The sequence below is a fragment of the Lissotriton vulgaris genome, chromosome 1_1 (assembly GCF_964263255.1).
Source record: "Lissotriton vulgaris chromosome 1_1, aLisVul1.2, whole genome shotgun sequence".
Taxonomy (NCBI): domain Eukaryota; kingdom Metazoa; phylum Chordata; class Amphibia; order Caudata; family Salamandridae; genus Lissotriton; species Lissotriton vulgaris.
The window spans coordinates 2,009,752,947-2,009,771,667 of NC_141685.1; the positions used below are offsets into that span (position 1 = coordinate 2,009,752,947).

The 18,721-nt window shown below is 48.1% G+C and overlaps 1 protein-coding gene and 1 pseudogene across 30 annotated transcripts in view; one reads left to right on the plus strand and one right to left on the minus strand.

The window, feature by feature from the left end:
• The window catches only part of PPFIBP1 (PPFIB scaffold protein 1), a 1,004,279-nt gene that overhangs the window by 65,511 nt on the left and 920,047 nt on the right, over window positions 1-18,721 (minus strand). The gene's annotated exons all lie outside the window — the stretch shown is intronic.
• Window positions 13,715-14,740, plus strand: LOC147751535 (uncharacterized; annotated as a pseudogene).

Genomic DNA, 18,721 nt, shown 5'->3' on the forward strand with positions numbered 1-18,721 from the left:
TTGGATGCTTGTAGCAAGGTGGTGAGCGGTTCCATGACTAGGTTGAATAGAGTTGGGGATAGCGAGGATCCTTGGGGGACACCTAGCGTTACGGGTATTGGCGAGGACATCCTGTTGTTGCTCTTGAATTTCTGCGACCTGTTGTGAAGAAAGGAGGTGAACCACTTGAGAACAGTTCCAGATAAGCCCATTCTTGTGTTCAGGAGCTCTAGTAGATTCTCATGTTTAACAGTATCAAATGCTGAGGAGAGATCAAGGAGGATGAGGAGGCAGGTGTCGTTCCGGTCTAGCATTTGAAGTGCGTCGTCAATTATGTGAGTCATAGCCGTTTCTGTACTGTGCCCTGCTCGGAAGCCTGACTGATGCGGGTTGAGAAGATCAAATTGATCAATGTGTTCGGCCAATTGTAGTTGTGCACATTTTTCCAGCAGTTTGGCGAGGGTGGGAATGTTGGTAATGGGACGGTAGTTGTTGAGATCAGAGGGTTCGGCTGTAGGTTTCTTTAGGAGAGGTGTGACCTGACCAACTTTTAGTGAGTCAGGTATGCTTCCCTGTTGGAGAAAGCTGTTGATAATTTTAGTCCAGAGAGGGATAAGCAAGGGGGTAAAGTCTTTTACTGCTGCAGCAGGAAGGGGGTCCGTGAGGTGATTGGATGGTTTCAGGGTGCTGAGCAGTTTGCCAATTTCTTCTTCTGAGTATGTGCCAAAGGTTGACCACGTGGCATTGTTTTTTGGTTCAGTGGCTGCTAGGCACTGTGGTTTGGAGTAGAGGCTTGCGTCAATAAGGAGGTCGCTCTTTATGTTGTCAGTTTTTTGGGAAAAGAAAGCAGCGAAGTCTTCGCAGGAAGGCGCCTCACGCGCAGTGATGAGTGGTCGGGGTTGATCCTTGGATTGTGATGTGATTAGCTCAAACAGTTCTCGGACGGTTTTTTGCTTGGTCGAGCTGGAGGCTGAAGAAGTCTGATTTTGAGCGTTTTATTTTCCTGAAGTAGGCGTTTCTCTTTTCCTTTAGGTCTTTTAGGTGCATTGCCGATGGAGCTGATCTCCAGGTACGCTCTGCCATTCGCATGTCTCGTCTATCTTCATTGAGTCTCCCGTCGTACCATGGTTTGGAGATTTTAGTAGAGGTTCTTTTTAGCTGCAAAGGTGCAGCCTCATTAATTATGGAGGTCATAGCGTTGAGATACTGGTCAGTCAGTGTTTAAACGTTCGAATCGCCTGTCGGTGGCAGTAGGAGATTGCACCTGTTAGGGGGCAGAGAGTCTGGGTTGAGTTTTTTCATGTCTCTTTTCCAGACTTTTGGCTTGGATACTTGAGCCGGGTTAACTTTAACTTTTATAGGATAGGAGAACACCCTGTCTAAGTTCTGTCCCAAGTATTACCAGAGGTTTTCACAAAAGGAAAGCTGTAGGTTGTAAACTATCTGCCCAGAGACACAGCGCTGAAGGCTGCAAGGTGTGCGTCAAGTTCCAGGTGAAGACACTCAGAACCACAGAAAAGCAGAGGAAGGTGCATTACACCATGATGCAGATGCAGCACAAATAGCAAGTCTCGCTCATGGACATGGATCTGTAGGCAGTTCAGTGATGATGACAAAAACAGCAAACTGAACCGATACCGAGGTGGTGAAAGGGGAGGGGTCTGACATCAAGGACTTTGTAATTGTGGCATTTAATTTGTAAGTCTGTATTACTGTAATCCATCATAAATATTTGTATGAACACTTTAATTGCAAACTGAAGCTACTCTGGGATACAACTACACACAAGCTTCACTAGTTTGACATTTCATTTGCTCACCCTGAATGACAAAAAAGGTGGAAAATTTGAAATCTTGAACACTGCTTATTATGGTCTTTCGTAAGAAAGCTCTAAAATACCCACACAACAGATTTACAATTAAAAACCTCTTTCCTCTTTCACTGCTGCAACAATATATATCATTCTGAAGGGAGTACATAAGGCAATCATTGGCGAGTGGGGGAAAGACCCTGAAAGATCATGATGGTGGCTACATTTCAGGATTTTTTTTTTTTTTTGCCAGTGCCTGTTTTCATTTTTTTTTTTTTTAAACAGTTTTATTAAGATATATTGCAGAACATTTCAATGACTGCATTACAGTTGATATGAACATAAAAATTCTTATTATGATCTCTTTATCTACTACAGTCATATAGGATTTTATACATCTACCCTTCCCTCTTATACCTTTCCGTCCACTAGCAACCATCTTACGGGAGCCACCTGCTATTTTATCATCATAGACTTCCATCTGAGTCAGAGTCCGACTGTGGGGGTTCACAAATGTCACCTCTGTATGTGTTCCATTTTCCCCATACCTTCTCCCATTTTTTGGGGCAGCCTCTGTAGGTATATACTGATCTCTCTGCCACTATGGCCAGGTCATATCTCTACACCATTGGGTCAGAGTGGGGCTATCCCTGGATCCCCAGCGTTGTGCTATGTTCCACTTTGCCACAGTCATTCCCAGAGTCACCCAGTCCTGGGTTATCCTGTTTAAGTCTGTTGGGTCCCAGATATTAAGGAGGCAGCATCGGGGGCTGGGCAGTACAGTGAACTGTGTAACCTGGGAGATTGTCCGCATAACCGCCATCCAGTATCTCACAATCACGGGGCAGCTCCAGATGGTGTGATAGAAGGACCCCGTGTCCCAACAGTCCCCGAGACAGAGTGGCGAATCTGCTCGCCCTATTTTGTGTAGAAGTACCCTTGTATAGTACGTACGGTGCAGTATTTTGAGTTATACGAGCCGGAGCCTTGATGGGATAGCAGCCTCTCTAGGGGAGGCCAACGCCTCTCTCCACTCTGCCTCGTCGATCTCTCCCACCTAGCACTCCCATTTAGCTTTCAGGGCCTCTGTGGGATCTGCTCTGTTATTTACTATTTTTTTTATATGTCAGTGATATCGCTTTTTTCTGGAGGTGATCAGTTAGGAGTCTATCCTCCAGCGGGGAGGAGTCTTCCGGGTTCGTGTCTGACGGTATCAGGGACTGCAATGCATGTGCGACCTGCATGTATATAAATCTTTCCGTCTCCACCAGGCCGTATGTGTATTGCAAGTGAGTGAAGGAGACCACCCCACCCCTCTGCCATAGGTCGCCCACCGTTGGGATTCCTATTGAATCCCAGTTGCGGAACCCCTTCGTATTACCCAGCATCCCCAGTTTTTTTGTGTCCCACAGTGGCATAACCTTCGTGACCACTTCTTCACTGGAGTGGGTCATCTCGTTCCTCGCCGGAAGAACCCAGAGAGTCCGCCTCCCCCCGTTCCGATCTGCGGCCACCGAAGTTATCTGCGGCGTACCCCAAGGATCCTCGCTTAGCCCCACCCTCTTCAACTTCTACCTGAGCCCCCTCGCAGCCATCGCACGCCAACACAACCTTAACATCATTTCCTACGCCGACGACACCCAGCTGATCCTCACCAACGACCCCGCCACCGCCAGAGCTAGCCTACACGAAGGAATGAAAGACGTCGCAGAGTGGATGAAGAACAGCCACCTGAAACTGAACTCAGACAAGACGGAAGTCCTCATCCTGGGATCATCCCCCTCCGCCTGGGACGACTCCTGGTGGCCCCCTGCCCTGGGCACCACCCTCAAGCCAACGGACCACGTACGAAACCTGGGTTTCATCCTGGACTCCTTCCTCTCGATGAAGAGACAAGTCAACGCCGTCTCGTCATCTTGCTTCAACACCCTGCGCATGCTCCGAAAGGTCTTCCGATGGATCCCCACCAAAACCAGGAAGACGGTCACCCAGGCACTCCTCACCAGCCGACTGGACTACAGGAACACCCTCTACGCGGGAACCACAGACAAACTACAGAAAAGACTCCAGCGCATACAGAACGCCTCCGCACGACTCATCCTGGACATCCCCCGCCACAACCACATCTCCGCCCACTTGAGACCTGCACTGGCTCCCCGTCAGCAAGAGAATCACGTTCAGACTCCTCACCCACGCACACAAGGCTCTCCACGACCTGGGCCCCAAGTACCTAAACAACCGCCTCACTTTCTACACGCCCACCCGCCAGCTGTGATCGACCAGCCTCGCCCTCACCACCGTCCCACGCATTTGCAGAGCAACCGCCGAAGGAAGATCCTTCTCCTACCTGGCGGCCAAGACATGGAACTCCCTCCCCATCCACCTACGGCTGACCCAGGACCATCTCTCCTTCAGGAAGCAACTCAAGACCTGGCTTTTCGAGCAGTAGCGGACCCCTCCCCTCCCAGCGCCTTGAAACCCTAGCAGGCGAGTAGCACGCTTTATAAATCTGATTGATTGATTGATTGAATCCCATCCGAGCGCTCGCTGAGCAGCAAACCATACTCGTATTGTGTGTAGTGTCGGACCTGTGATCTTGTATTTCCTTCGCCTATTGTATAGGGCGTTCATTATTCCCGCTGGTTCTAAAAGAAGCCTATCAAGTATAAACGCAGGGTCGTCCTGTGGTGCGTGCAGCCAGTGGTTAATAGCGACCATCTGGGAAGCCCAGTAATATGCCTTGACATCCGGCAGTGCGATCCCGCCGTCGTACCAGCTCTTGATAAGTTTTGTGAGCGCTATTCGTGGGGTTTTACCGTCACAAAGTAGCGTCGTGATTTCTGCATTGATTGCCCTAAAGTTTGTAGGAGGGATAGGAAATGGTGTATTCTGTAACGCGTATAAAAATCTCGGGAGGGCCACCATCTTTAAAAGTGCTGCACGCCCCAGCAGTGTCAGCGGCAACGTGCACCAATGTTTGACATCGTTTTTAAATCGTAACAATGGCTGAGTCAGGTTTGTTTCTGCACTGATTTGTCCCAATTGATTGCATATCCAGAGTGACGGCCATACGCGACGCAGATCTTCAACAGTCGGTTAATGGAGCACTGCGGGGACGTCGGGTATAAAAGAATGTCGTCCGCGTATAACGAGATACGATCCTCCCAGTCTCCCGCCCATTTTATGCCCTGTAATATGTGGTCCTGTCTAATCCAGGCCGCCAGCGGCTCCAACACTATCGCGAAAAGGAGGGGGGACAGTGGGCATCCTCGCCTTGTTCCCCTTCCCAGTGGAAATTATTTTGACATGCAGCCATTCACGACCACCTGGGCCGCCGGGCTCGTATACAACAGTCAGACCCACGTACAGAACTTCGGTCCGAAGCCCATACGCTCTAGGACCGCGAAAAGAAAGGGCCATTACACCAGATCGAACGCCATTCTTGCATCCAGAGAAAGGACTGCTGCGTCCTCTGTTATTGTTGCCCTCCGTTCTATCACCCCGAACAGGCGTCTCAAGTTAAGTGCTACATTTCAGGAATTTTGATTACTACTTGTATTTTAAATTTACAAATGTTTTGAAGTCTTCCTGGTATTTTATAGTTCCTCTGTACTCAGATTCAAAACACTACATTTTAGTGTTGGCTTCATACCAACACTAGATGTCGCTGTAGTATAGCAGATAGTGCACAAAGTTCTTGAGAGGCCTGTTGTGGAACCAAAACTTTCCCAAGAGTCCAAGCGATTGCAGCACTGCTAGGGAGTAGAGACACGGAGGGAAGTCACCTATGCTGCTCAGATAAGGAAACACCGCCTAGAAACATGTAGTCAGGACTCCTGCCTACATGTTTTCTGCACGGCATATATTAATTCATGAGCGTATGAAGTAAAAAAAAAAAACACAAGGCTGACGCTGCTGGCTACATATAGAACAAATAGAACTGCCTGAACTCTGAAGGGTGAACACGCCGGCCCGTTGTCTGAGGGGCAGATGATGCAGAAATAATTTTATCTATCAACAACTTCTAGAAATGAAACAAATGCAAGTTTTCTTATGCGAAAGAAACGCGTCAAATTGTTAACCCACCCAAGCCGGAAGAGCCTCTCTTCCCTGGCCTCTACTAGTTTCACCCACTTTACCATCAAAGGACCATACAGCTTTCTTCTGGTGTGTAAAACGGGCACATTTTATTAACATTTTTAATCTACAATGGGGCATAATCATCACAAACACATTGATCATTAATATGTACCAACGCATGCAATTACCTTGAACATCAAATTATTAGCACATCATAAATCAAAATAATTTAGCAGTCGAAGATCACTGCAAGATTGGCTGCCTGTTGCAACTTGTTCCTTTTGGGTGCGTTACAGCCACGCCTCTCGCCTGCTATGGGAAACTTCAAATCAAGCCGGCCGATGCGGAGCGCACATTTTCACTGGAATTTTGGCCACCCTCCAGGTGCATTAGCCGTGGTCCCCCTACACCTTCCCAGCCTGCACTTCAAGGGGCTATATCCTTCTTTGAATTGAGGAAAAGTATTCTTCTGATCGGCATCATTTGTACCGGGACTCCATTGTTTTTTCATTGCCATCTCGTGTCAAACACTTCGACACGACCCACCTGGTTGTTTCTGCTGATGCCTGAGTAAAATTTAACTAACACGACAACAGCCATCTTGCAGCCTGCATTTCTGCCCAGGAACTGTTGCACACACAAACCACCGCCCCCCCTGTTATTGCAGTTCAACAGAAAGCCATGAGACACTCACACCCTGTGTAAATGATTTGTTATCCATCTCCTGATCCCAGACTGGTAAACATCCTTGACACCGTGATCAGGTTATCTGGACAATGGTCTGACTGCTGGGCCTTGATCAGGGTGATTATACAATAACCTGAAAGACTGAGCCTTCATCAAGCCGAGTGAACAATGATTTGTGTACCAAGCCTTGACCAGGTCACCATCTACAAACGTCGTCTGGATCTGGTTATCAACTGCAAACACTGCCCTGATTGAACAATAAACTAACAGCCAAAAGACCAGAATGAAAAAGTATAAAAGGCTTGTAAGCTGCGGAGTAAAGCAGCAGCCTCCTCTGTCTTGTTTCTAACTAGCTTGGGACTCTGTTCCATAGCCCGGGCTATTTGAATACATCTGGGTTCCTCCTGCAGACGAAGGCTCCTGTGTCTCCTTTTACTATGTATGAAGGCTATGGAAAACTTGGGCGATTCCCCCGCCGCCGAGACCCAGTAAGTGGGTTATTCCGGTTCTTCAAATAGCGCCTGAAGAGGGACTCCACGAGCACGAAGGTCAGGCCCGGTGGATGTGAGGAGGTGCACGGAGAGACTCCCACGGAGGCGCCCTACCCGAGGGATTCTTGCAATCCGGTAAGCCGAACGACTCGCCCGCTGTTCCTCCCCACCTGGCCTGGGCCACATGACCACATTCTCGCTGGAGTCCGCTAGCAAATAATTTCTGGAGCAGGACACAGCCCTACGTCTTCATAAGAGAACTACCCCTGTAAGGTAAGGGTGGACTGATCACACACCAAGTCTGTATGATTCGGTTATTGACTTTTGCAAAAGCCAAGCTGAAATTGACTTTTGCAAAAGCCAAGAAAGCAAGGTGAGTTTTTTAAAACCCGCTGGTGTCTGTTCTCTGTTTCTGTATGATTCTGCGGTTATGGACTTTTGCAAAAGCCAAGCAAGCGAGGTGAGTTTTAAAAACCCGCTGGTGTCTGTTAGCTGTTTTCAAGCATGCCAGTCAGTAGTAAGTTCAAGAAATTATGTTGTTGTATGCGTACGCAGGACTCCCAGCTGGAGGCGGCTTGTCCGCTTCCTTCAGAAGGGACCCCATGCCATACGATGTATGTTAAACATGGCCCTTCTTCCATAATGTTTTCCTCATTCTGGGTAAAATATACAAAACAAAGTAACGCCGAATTACAGTGGCCACTTTATGGCTCCTTTAATTCCCAAGTTCTCGCCAACTTAGAGGAACAATTAATGAAAAGAAAAACACGCCCATCTATGCTTGAATCTGTCCAATTTTGGAGGAAAGAGATAGAGCAGAGAGCTAGAAAGCAGAAGGCTCAAGAAAGAAAACAGGAACGTATGTCAATGGCCGACCACTCCAGAGAAAATTTACAAAATCACAATATCAAAATCAATAGAAATAGCCGATAGGGAGCATGGGGCCCGGGTACAAAAATGTTATCCAGCTCGTGAGGAGAAAGAAAAGGGCCATATGGAAGGAGGAGAAGGTGATTCCTTGCTTGATACCATGCTATAAAGCCCTCCTGCATATGCCCCAATGTATCCTGCCCTGACGCCTCACACCCTCCGCCACCGCCCACTCCTGCCCCCACTGCCCCTCTTACTGTTCTCCCCGTCACACCATCCCTCCTGATTTTTCCTATGACACCGACCACGCCCGCTAACCCTGTCCTCGCTGCGCGAATGACAACAAGTCTCCATCCGCCCAACCCCTACGGCTTTACCCCTACACGCCCTTTTCCTGCTTCCCGTGGTCTACAGTTAAGCAGGATTTATATAAATTGTTGAATTCCCCCCGACTGGCCTCCTTGCGCTCTGCAGTCAGCTTTTCGTCCCTTCGAGAAAATAGCCTACAAAGGCAACAGTGTGAATGTCGGATAAATAACGGGAATATTTATGCCTTTAAAGAAATATGGTCCACCTTTTCCCAGTGGATGATTATGGAACAGACCACCTTGTCTGAATACATGTGTACCCCGGTCATGCAAAGATTTGAGAATGCGCTTATGCAGATACCCACCGGATTAATGGACCTTCGGTCGCAAATAACGAGAGGCGATGTTCAGGGAGAGGGGATGTTTGGCACTATGTCTGCTTTAATGGCTTACTGTGATATGACTGCTTTTCCCAACACCCCTCTAGAAACAGCTATGCGAATGAGAGAGGTGGCCCCTGTCTTTGTTAATGCATTTACAGATGCCTAAAATAATGGCCAAGGGGCTGTTGAGGCACACTGGCGCAGGCTTTGGGTTCATGTTCCTTGGAAAAGGTCAGAAGTAATGCAGTTAAAAGGACAATTACCAGATCCCCGGAAGAATCTGGCTGCCTTTTACAGAGAATTAGGTCAGATTATATCTGCAGGTACTCTCGTTCTTGAGGATATAGATTTATTTACTTTTTGGTACAGTTGTCCCCCCTGACATTTGGGCCAAAATTCGACATACTGACCATGAAGTAGCGTTGAGAGGTAAATGGTCGGATCTAGAGGCTATGGAAGAAGCAAGCGTAGGAAAAACTAAACCAGAAGCTGCCATCCTGACTTTGCCCGGTAAAATAATGACGTTTATGAAAACACTTTTGCCGGAAACGGCCATTAACTGGGATAAAATAAATGCCTGTAGGCAACGAAAAGGTGAGAATGTGGCTGACTTCTTTACCCGCTTTGAGACAGAATACAAGGGACATAGTGGTTTGGATTCCCGGACCCCAGGTTCTGACCCAGTATTTGTTGATAAGTTTGTCAACAACTTGCTTCCGGAGATCTCCGCCAGGCTTAAGAAAGTTGAAAGTACGTGGTCTGCCCAAAACTATGACTGGAATCTTGGCTATGGCACAAGATCACGAGAATAGGGAGAATGAAGATAGAGACAAGGAAAGTAAGAAGGTGAGGGATCTTAAGACTAAGCCACTTCTGCAGCAGGCTTACACTCCCTGAGGTGCCGATGCCCGCTTGGAATTTCAGACCTCAACCCCAACCCCCTCCGAGGGTTCGCCAGTCTACCCCCTCCAGCCCTAAACGTACGGGAGCCCTCCAAACAGATCAGTGTGCTTATTGTAAGGGGTACGGCCATTGTATAGATGAGTGTCCCGTATTAGCTGAAAACATCCGAATAGGGAAGACTCTGCCTCACGCTCCCATGGAGGGGAGGCCGACTAGGGACCATGGCCCACCCCATCCACAGGATAAATAACGCAGGCCCAGGGATGACGCTCCCATCCGGCAGCGCCCGGCCAATAGGTTTGATGGGTACGAAGCAACATGCACTTATTACAATGACGATTATGATGAAGATGATGAGACAGGGTCCTACCAAGCATAGGACAGCCAGGAAAGGGGTATTACCAGAGTGCAAATTCCAGTGGATCAAAGGGGCCCGTATGTTCAAATTTCAGTTGTGGGGAATGATCAGAATTTTCTTTTGGATACTGGGGCCACAAGGTCTTCTATTGCACGTCTGTCAGTCCCGGAGGCACCCCTTTCTGGCAATATGAATGTCTCCGTTTGCAGGAACACCTATGACCAGCCCTGTCTCTGAACCCCTTCCTCTCGATATTGGCCCTGCACATGTTGACGCTCCCTTGGTCCTTACTATAGGTTGCAGTGAAAACCTGTTAGGCATGGATTTACTGAAAGCTCTGTATGCGACCATATCATGGTGTCCCCAAGGTGTATCCCTAACAATTTCCCCCACCGCAGCTTCCTATATGTATCTATCAGGTCCATTCCCACCAGAATTGCAGTCTTTACCTTCCTCCCTCTGGGCATCATCAGACACTGATGTAGGGTGTCTCAACATATCCCCTCATGTGATAAGCATCCAGACAGGTGCACTTCTCTCCCGACTCCAGCAGTATCGACTGCCCGCGGAATGAGAAATGGCCCTTTTAACAATAATATCTGAATTAATGGACAAGGGCGTAGTGGAGGGAACACGTGGAAATATCTGTAACAGTCCCATTATTCCAGTTCTTAAAAAGACCAATGGAGATGCTCTCTCCCCTAAAATCTACAGATTCGTGATTGACCTGAGAGCCCTTAACAAAATAACAATCTCCAAATATCTTGTTGTCCCCGACATTACAGCCCTCTTAACGATGGTCCTTTCTGATGCAACACACTTCTCTGTCATAGACCTGAAGAATGCTTTTTTCAGCATTCCTATACATCCTGACAGCAGACATTTTTTTGGTTTCTCCCTTGGTGGGCGCCCCTCAAGGTTTCACCGAGAGCCCCAGTATCTATAGTCAAGCCCTAAAAAAAGTCAACTAGATTCCTTGAAACTCCCTGAGAATTCCACACTATTACATTATGTAGATGACCTTCTCATTGCTGCAAATTCTGCCCCAGCATGTAAAGAAGCTACTCTCTGTTTGTTACGCCACCTTGCCCTCCATAATCACAAAGTCTCTTTGAAAAAGCTTCAGTTTGGTCAAGAGAAGGTGACCTATTTAGGTCATCTCCTCTCGAAGGAGGGAAGGCAGCTCACCGCTGATCATGTAGCCATTATCAATGCTATGACGGCCCCACGAATACAAAAGCAGGTGCGAGCCTTCATAGGCCTAACTTCATGCTGCAGTGGATTTCCAATTTTTCGGCCATGGTCAAACCTCTCCTTGCCCTCACCACTAAAGACATATCAGACAGTTCCTTTCCTTGGACTAAAGAGCATGCGCAGGCCTGCCAAGATTTAATGAGGGCTCTGTGTACTGCTCCAGTCCTCGGTACTCCTGATTATAACAAAAAAAAAAATGTTTGTACATGAGACAGATGGCTGTGCATGCACTGTCTTGACCCAGATGTTCGGAGGTCACCATTTGCCATGTGCCTATTTTTCAGCCACCTTAGATCCTGTTGCAAGGGCTCTCCCAGGATGCCTATGGGCGACGGCTGCGGCTGCCCTCCTGGTACGTCAGAGTGCGGGGATCGTCATGACCTCCCCCCTGACTCTGATGGTCCCTTATTCTGTAGATACCCTCCTTAATAACACCAAGACACAGAACCTCACTAGCGCACAACTCACAGGATATGAACTGCCACTCTTTGCCAGCCACATTAACATCAAAAGATGCACTGTACTAAACCCTGCCACATTACTCCCACTGGATACTCAGGATGCCCGCTTAGACCCACATGGCCGCATATTAAGGACAGAGGAGGAGAAGAAGGGATGGGTTGACTTACAGGACACCCCGATAGCAGAACCAGAGGGTACATTGTATGTGGACGGATCATGTCTCAGAGGGTCAGATGGTAACATTGTAGTCGCCTACGCCCTCACGACATTAGGGCGAGTAGTAAAAACAGCTCAGATTCCGCAGTGCTCTGCTCAAGCAGCAGAATTAGTGGCCCTCACTAGAGCTTGTGAGTTAAGCAAAGGGATGACGGTCAATATTTATACTGACAGCCAATATTCCTTCGGGGTGGCCCCCAACTTTGAGAGGTTGTGGAAAGAAAGGAATTTTACTTCCCATGGGACCAAGATTCAACATGGCCCCCTAATTCACCGACCCTGACACTCCCCAGAAAGGTGGCCATCATAAAATGTAAAGCCCATAAGAAAGTGACAGATGATGTTGGGAAAGGCAATGCCCTGGCTGACCAGAAGGCCAGACAAACAGCTCTTAAGAAAAGGGAAGGAATGTATGTAGGAGGTCCCGCTAGGTGGGTGGCAGACGAGGGTATGGTAGAAAACACAGTACAGAGTGTGAATTGATATTCAGTCCCATACTACTCCTGAGGAACTAAGGGTGTGGAAGGAGCAATTAGCAAAGGAGGGAATTGATGGTTGTTGGGTCTGTACAACTGTGGAAAGACAATGGATGTTACCTGACAGTCATGTGCTACCAGTAGTTATGATGGCCCATGGTCCTGCTCACATCAGTGCAAAAGGGATATGTAAACTGTTGGAACCTACATGGTACAACTCTAAGATACCAGCATATGCTGACAAGCTGGTTAAAACATGCATGATTTGCCTAATGTATAACCCAGGAAAAGGCACAGTTACTCCTAAGGGAGAATTCTCCCCTCCTACCTTCCCTATTGAAGTCCTCCAAATGGATTACATCCAGATTGACCGATGTAACAATTTGAAATATGTCCTAGTGGTGGTCTGTACCTTCAGCCAATGGGTGGAGGCCTACCCAGTCAAAGACTGCACCGCTATCACTACTGCCAAAGTGCTATTAAAAGAGTACCTCCCACGATTCGGTTTGCCCCGCTTGGTCTGGAGTGACAACGGGACCCACTTTACGGCTCAAATTATGGAATATGTCTGTACAGCATTGGGTATAAAACAAAAATGTCATGCAGCTAACCACCCCCCGTAAGCAGGTCTAGTGGAGGTGTACAATGACATCCTAAAAACTAAAATGGCCAAAATAGTAGCCGAGACAGGTGTCACTTGGGTTGATGCTCTGCCCTTAGCCCTACTGTCCACAAGAACAACGGCCCACACCAGAATAGGGCTATCCCCCCATGAAATTGTGTTCAGGAGGCCTGCCAATGTATGGGGTGTCCCGAGACCTAAGAAACTGTCTGATGTTGAATACCCTGTATTAACTGATTATCTGTACAGTTTAACTAATACCTTTCATACTCTTTATCACCAGGCGCATGAGGCCATACCTGACAAAAGCGAGGGCCCAGGTCACATCATCCAACCTGGTGAATATGTCTTGGTGAAAAGTTTTCAACGGACTAAGAGCCTCGAGCCCCACTGGACACAGCCCGACATGGGTTGCTAGCCACCCGCACCGCTGTGAAAGTAGAAGGTCGGAAGAATTGGGTGCATTCGTCGCACTGCAGGCGTGTGCCTCTGCCCCTCCCCTATGATTAGTGGGTGAGGGAAGGACAAGGAGACTCAGAAATAGAAATAGTCCCTCCCTTAACTCTGCTCAACACCAAGAACCATTGTTTCCCGACCATACTGTCCCTACTTCCGACCGGTATAACTTGCGCCCCCGAGGGACGGCTTGCCCTTGACTTCGCCAAGTGCCTATAGGCTGTACGGCTGTGATCTTCCCCGGCTGAGAGCAGTGCTGGTGTGTCAGACTAAGGTACGCCCATAGGGCCCTTGGCACCTGCGCCCAGTGAAGCAACCACCAATCACAGACAGCCACTAGAGGTCCCTGGCTTAGCACAATGGCTGCCGTCCAAAACACCAGAATCCAGAAACAATATGTTAGTCTCCGACATAGTAATAGAAAATGCTTCATGGCCACTGTGGTAACACTGTTTGTATCCCTCATCCAATCTATCCTTGGTTGGCTGTTACTGATCTACCACCCTGTTACCTCACCAACTCCTACCCCGACTCCTGCAGAACACCAGTATTTCACGCAACCAGCCCACGAATTACCCCGCCGTGCAGAATTCTTCAATAACACCTTCATCCAAATGTTGCATCATCACCAGCTGATCATGAACACTTCCAACTGCTGGGTTTGTGGACTGATGCTGCATTCCATGATAAACCCTGTCCCATTCTTTCCCTACCCCTTTTCCATCTCTGGGTCTTGTCTTGCATGGTGGATGTTGATGCAGGAGGCCTCCACTGTCAATGGTACTGCCAATTCTGCCATTGGAACATTTCGGGATGACTTCTGGCGGAACAGATTTGGTCATGTCAATGCTCCTTTTTGCCCGACCAGCTCATCCACATCGCTACTATCACCAGATGAACTCGGTGAGATGGTAGTATTCAACTCAACTAATTGACGAACATTTTCCAGATTCCGCACAAGAAGGATACTGCCTGATGAACGAGACACTGTGAATGTCATAAATGTGCAAGGCTGTGTCTGCATCCATGGCCTAGGGACTAAGAAAGTTGGTACCAGTACATGTGATATCACAAAAGCTTTAAACTCTACATCTCCTCTGAAGCTGGTGGCATCCCCCAACACCTAGTTCATCTGTGACACTGCTGCCTACACTTGGCTCCCCCGTAACTGGTCTGGTACCTGCTATCTGGCCTTCCTCCTTCCACCAACATATTCTACCCATGGAGGTTATCACCTGCCAATGAAGGGCGCTTTGCACCGCTCACGTAGGGGCGTCATATCAGCCAAGGATACAGCAGGCCAGGAAACTGGTGACTTCTTTAAAGGTTTCCTTCCTTTCTGGGGCTCCATGGCCAACAGTACGAGGACTGATCAGAGTCCTTGAAGCCACCATCACAGTAACAGCTGGTGCCCTCTCCAACATCACTGCAGAGCTACAGGCGGACCACCTTATAATGCTTTAGAACCGCATGGTCCTAGACGTCATCCTTGCTGATCGTGGCGGTGTGTGTAAATTGATCGGCTCCAGCAGCTGCGTGTACATCCCAGACAAAAGCACCTACAGTGTACGATGCCATCCAACGTCTGCATCGCCTTTCTTCTGAAATTCATCTGGAGGAAGGCTACTGGTCCCTCATAGGCTGGATCTGGGGGTGGAGGATCCTCATCCTCCTTGCCTTGGGAATAACTGTCCTGCTCTCCTGCTGTTTGTGCTTTCAGTGCCTGCCAGTGCTCTGTACAATGTGTGTCAAGACCATCAAGCCTCCATCCTGTAACATTCACAACACCAATATGATGATGATGCTCCAACAAGAAACCGATGGGCCTATGAACATTGACATTTCTTAAAGTATTTGCCACTCAATGGCAAAAGGAGGGTCTGAGGAAAAGTGCTCTTCTGATCGGCACCATTTGCACCGGGACTCCATTGTTTTTTCATTGCCATCTCGTGTCAAACACTTCCACGCGACCCACCTGGTCGTTTCTGCTGATGCCTGAGGAAAATGTAACTAACACAACAACAGCCATCTTGCAGCCTGCATTTCTGGCCAGGAACTGTCACATACCCAACCCCCACTGTTCTTGCAGTTCAACAGAAAGCCATGAGACATTCACACCCTATGTAAATGATTTGTTTTCCATCTCCTGCTCCCAGCCTGGTGAACATCCTTGACACTGTGATCAGGTTATCTGGACAATGGTCTGACTGCTGGGCCTTGATCAGGGTGATTAAACAATGACCTGAAAGACCGGGCTTTGTTCAAGCTGAGTGAACAAGGACCTGAAAAACTGAGCCTTGATTAAGCCAAGTAAACAATGATTTGTGTACCAAGCCTTGACCAGGTCACCATCTACAAACGTTGTCTGGATCTGGTTATCAACTGCAAACACTGCCCTGATTGAACAATGAACTAACAGCCAAAAGACCAGAATGAAAAAGTATAAAAGGCTTGTAAGCTGCGGAGTAAAGCAGCAGCCTCCTCTGTCTTGTTTCTGACGATCTTGGACTCTGTTCAATAGCCCGGGATATTTGAATAAATATGGGTTCCTCCTGCAGACGAAAGCTCCTGTGTCTCCTTTTACTACGTATGAAGGCTATGGAAGACTTGGGCGATTCCCCCGCCGCTGAGACCCAGTAAGTGGGTTATTCCGGTTCTTCAGAATGGAACACCTTCTTTTGAATGGGGACATGTACGGCTTTTTCATTAAATATATTGTTTACCTGCAAAACTCCTTCTCCAAAATATCTTTAAACAATTCATATGCTTTAGTAATTATGTGAAATGCTAGCAGTGGCCCCAAAATTATTTTAGAAAATTTCACCATTTCCCACATAAACATTTATTTAACAGTTTTATATGGTGCCAGAGTAACAGCAGTGCTTTAGAACGAACAGCAATGACAAAAAGGTTTGCCACAGAACATAAACTAGAAAGATGAAAGTCAAACAAAATGGCAAAGGATAGCATACCAGAGGCAAGAGTCAATCGCTGGGAATGAATTAGTTACAACCATATAGCAAGAGCAGAGCAAAGAGTAGGGAAGACAGAGAGAGGTTTCTGAAGAAAGTGAATGGGTATGGGGGTGAAGAACAAGTTACTTACCTTCGGTAGCACATTATCTGGTAGATACAATAGATAGCTGCAGATGAAAGAATTCAATTTCCCCAGGCGCGAGACTGGATCCGGAAACTTTTGTGTGAACAGTACCCTTGCGCCCTGTTGAGTGGCTCCGTTAGGCTCCGAGTGATGTCTTTGGCATCATTAGCGTCAGTTATGATGTTGTGGTCACCTATATAGGTGCCACCCAGGCACGTAGACGGTTACTTTTCACTATTCAATGCCAGAAGCGCAGAGCCATGAAGTGAACCGACTTGTGTGTGTCACAACTAGGGTCCTTAAAAGGGCACAACCCTATGCCTATTAAATGAGTCCGAAGAGCGGGGAGGCAAGGATGGGTCTGTAGGGAATCTGCCGCTAGATATGGTCTCTACTAGAGAATCCGTAACAGAAGGTAAGTAACTTGTTTATCTGATAGACTTCAAATTGCAGATTCCTTACCTTTGAATTAGATACCCAAGCCATATCATCCTGGTGGTGGGCTAACTAAACTAAATAGTCCAGCAGGACTGAACGAGTGAAATGCCTGTTCCTAGGAACCTGACTGTCCAGGCAGTAGAACTTAGAAAACGTGTGCAAAGACGCCCACGTTGGTTGCGTGGCAGATATGCAGTAATGGGACACTGCAAGCAAGTAAACTGGTTGCAGCTTTTCCACTGGTAGAATGGGCCCGTAAACCCATAGGAGGCTGCTTCCTAGCCAGGGTGTAGCAGATCTTAACGCAGATAACGATCCAGCACAAAATGGTCCGTTTCTGCATTGCTCGACCTTTTCTAGATCCCACGTACACCCACAAAGAGTTGGTCGATGTAGGAAAGTAGGATCTGCTTTCATGATCACCCCCACTTTTTGCTGGTGTCATCATGTTTTTCTAACTAGTCTGACTGGGATCTGCTAATCAGGACCCCAGTCTGTGCTTCTTTCCTAAATTGGGCATAAGGAATACTTAGGTACACTCAAGATTGGCTACTGGTGTACCAAGATGAGTCCCTAGTATATGGTACTAAGGTACCCAGGCCATGGGTACACCAGGGGTCTCCCATGAGCTGAAACATGTATTATGCTACCCATGAGAGACCACTCAAATTGTGACTCCAAGTGTGCCATTGCAGACTGTGTAAGATGGTGCTAGCACCACTTACAACAGATATGTTTCCTTATATCTGAGGTCACTGCACTTGAAACCTATTAGTCACCCCTAAGGCAGGGCTTTCAATCCTGAAGACAGGGTGCTTGGTTCTAAATGTGAGGGTGCCCCTGCATGAGCAGGGCACCCCTACAACCTTCGGAGTCCATTCTCCCAGGTTGTAAGTGCATCAGCCATTACGACATATAGAGTGGCCATGCGTCATTACCTGCTGTCCATTTCCAAACTGGAACAACCCCTCTCATCTTTGGCATCAAACATGTTGAAATCATACCCGCACACCGTAAACGGTGTGGGAGGTATGATTTCAAGCACTGTAAAGCTCCTCCGGGGGCCTCTGTGGTCCTGGTACCAGTCTTCCAGAACCGGACAGCAAGCTAGGGCTGCAGCCGGCTGGAGACACGATTCTCCCCTCCTACTGCTGAGCCAAGTTCGAGCGGGGAAAAGGCAGAACAATAGGTATCCTGACACTGGGAGGTGTGACCACCTCCTAGACAGGGTTTAGTGTATTGGGGCAGGGTGGGGGCGCTTGCCAGGCCATTAGGACTGCTTGAAGGGCACATTTGGTGCCCTTCCTGCATATGCCAGTTCAAACCAGTTCAGGGAGCCTTTGGCCTGGCTCTGGTGCGAAACTGGGCAAAGGACATGGGAGTATCCTCCAGCTGTCCAGCCCCCTCCTCTGGGAGGGACCCTTGAATCGTCCCAACCCTTTCCTAAGGGTACTTAAGGGCTTACCTGTGGGTGGGTCCCTAGACTTGTCATGGGAAAAGACTCAGATCATATGACCACTTCAACTTCGAACGTTTGGACACTCTGGACTTCGTTTGAATTTGCTTTGGGAACAAAGACTGCCCCTGGGAAGATTCCTTTTGCGCCTGGTCTTGTTATCCAGCTGGACTTCTGCAACATCTGTGTCCATGCTCCATACAGGTTATTCACCAGGCCTGCGGCCATCCAAGACACCTGAAGGAATCTCCCTTGGAGTGAAGGAGTCAATCCCCTGCATCTGAAGGCACTGCAACACAGCTGACTGGTCTGCTGACCCTGGGCTCCCACTGACTCCAAAAGGTTCAGCAGCACAGGTGGTGGTTCTGCAACT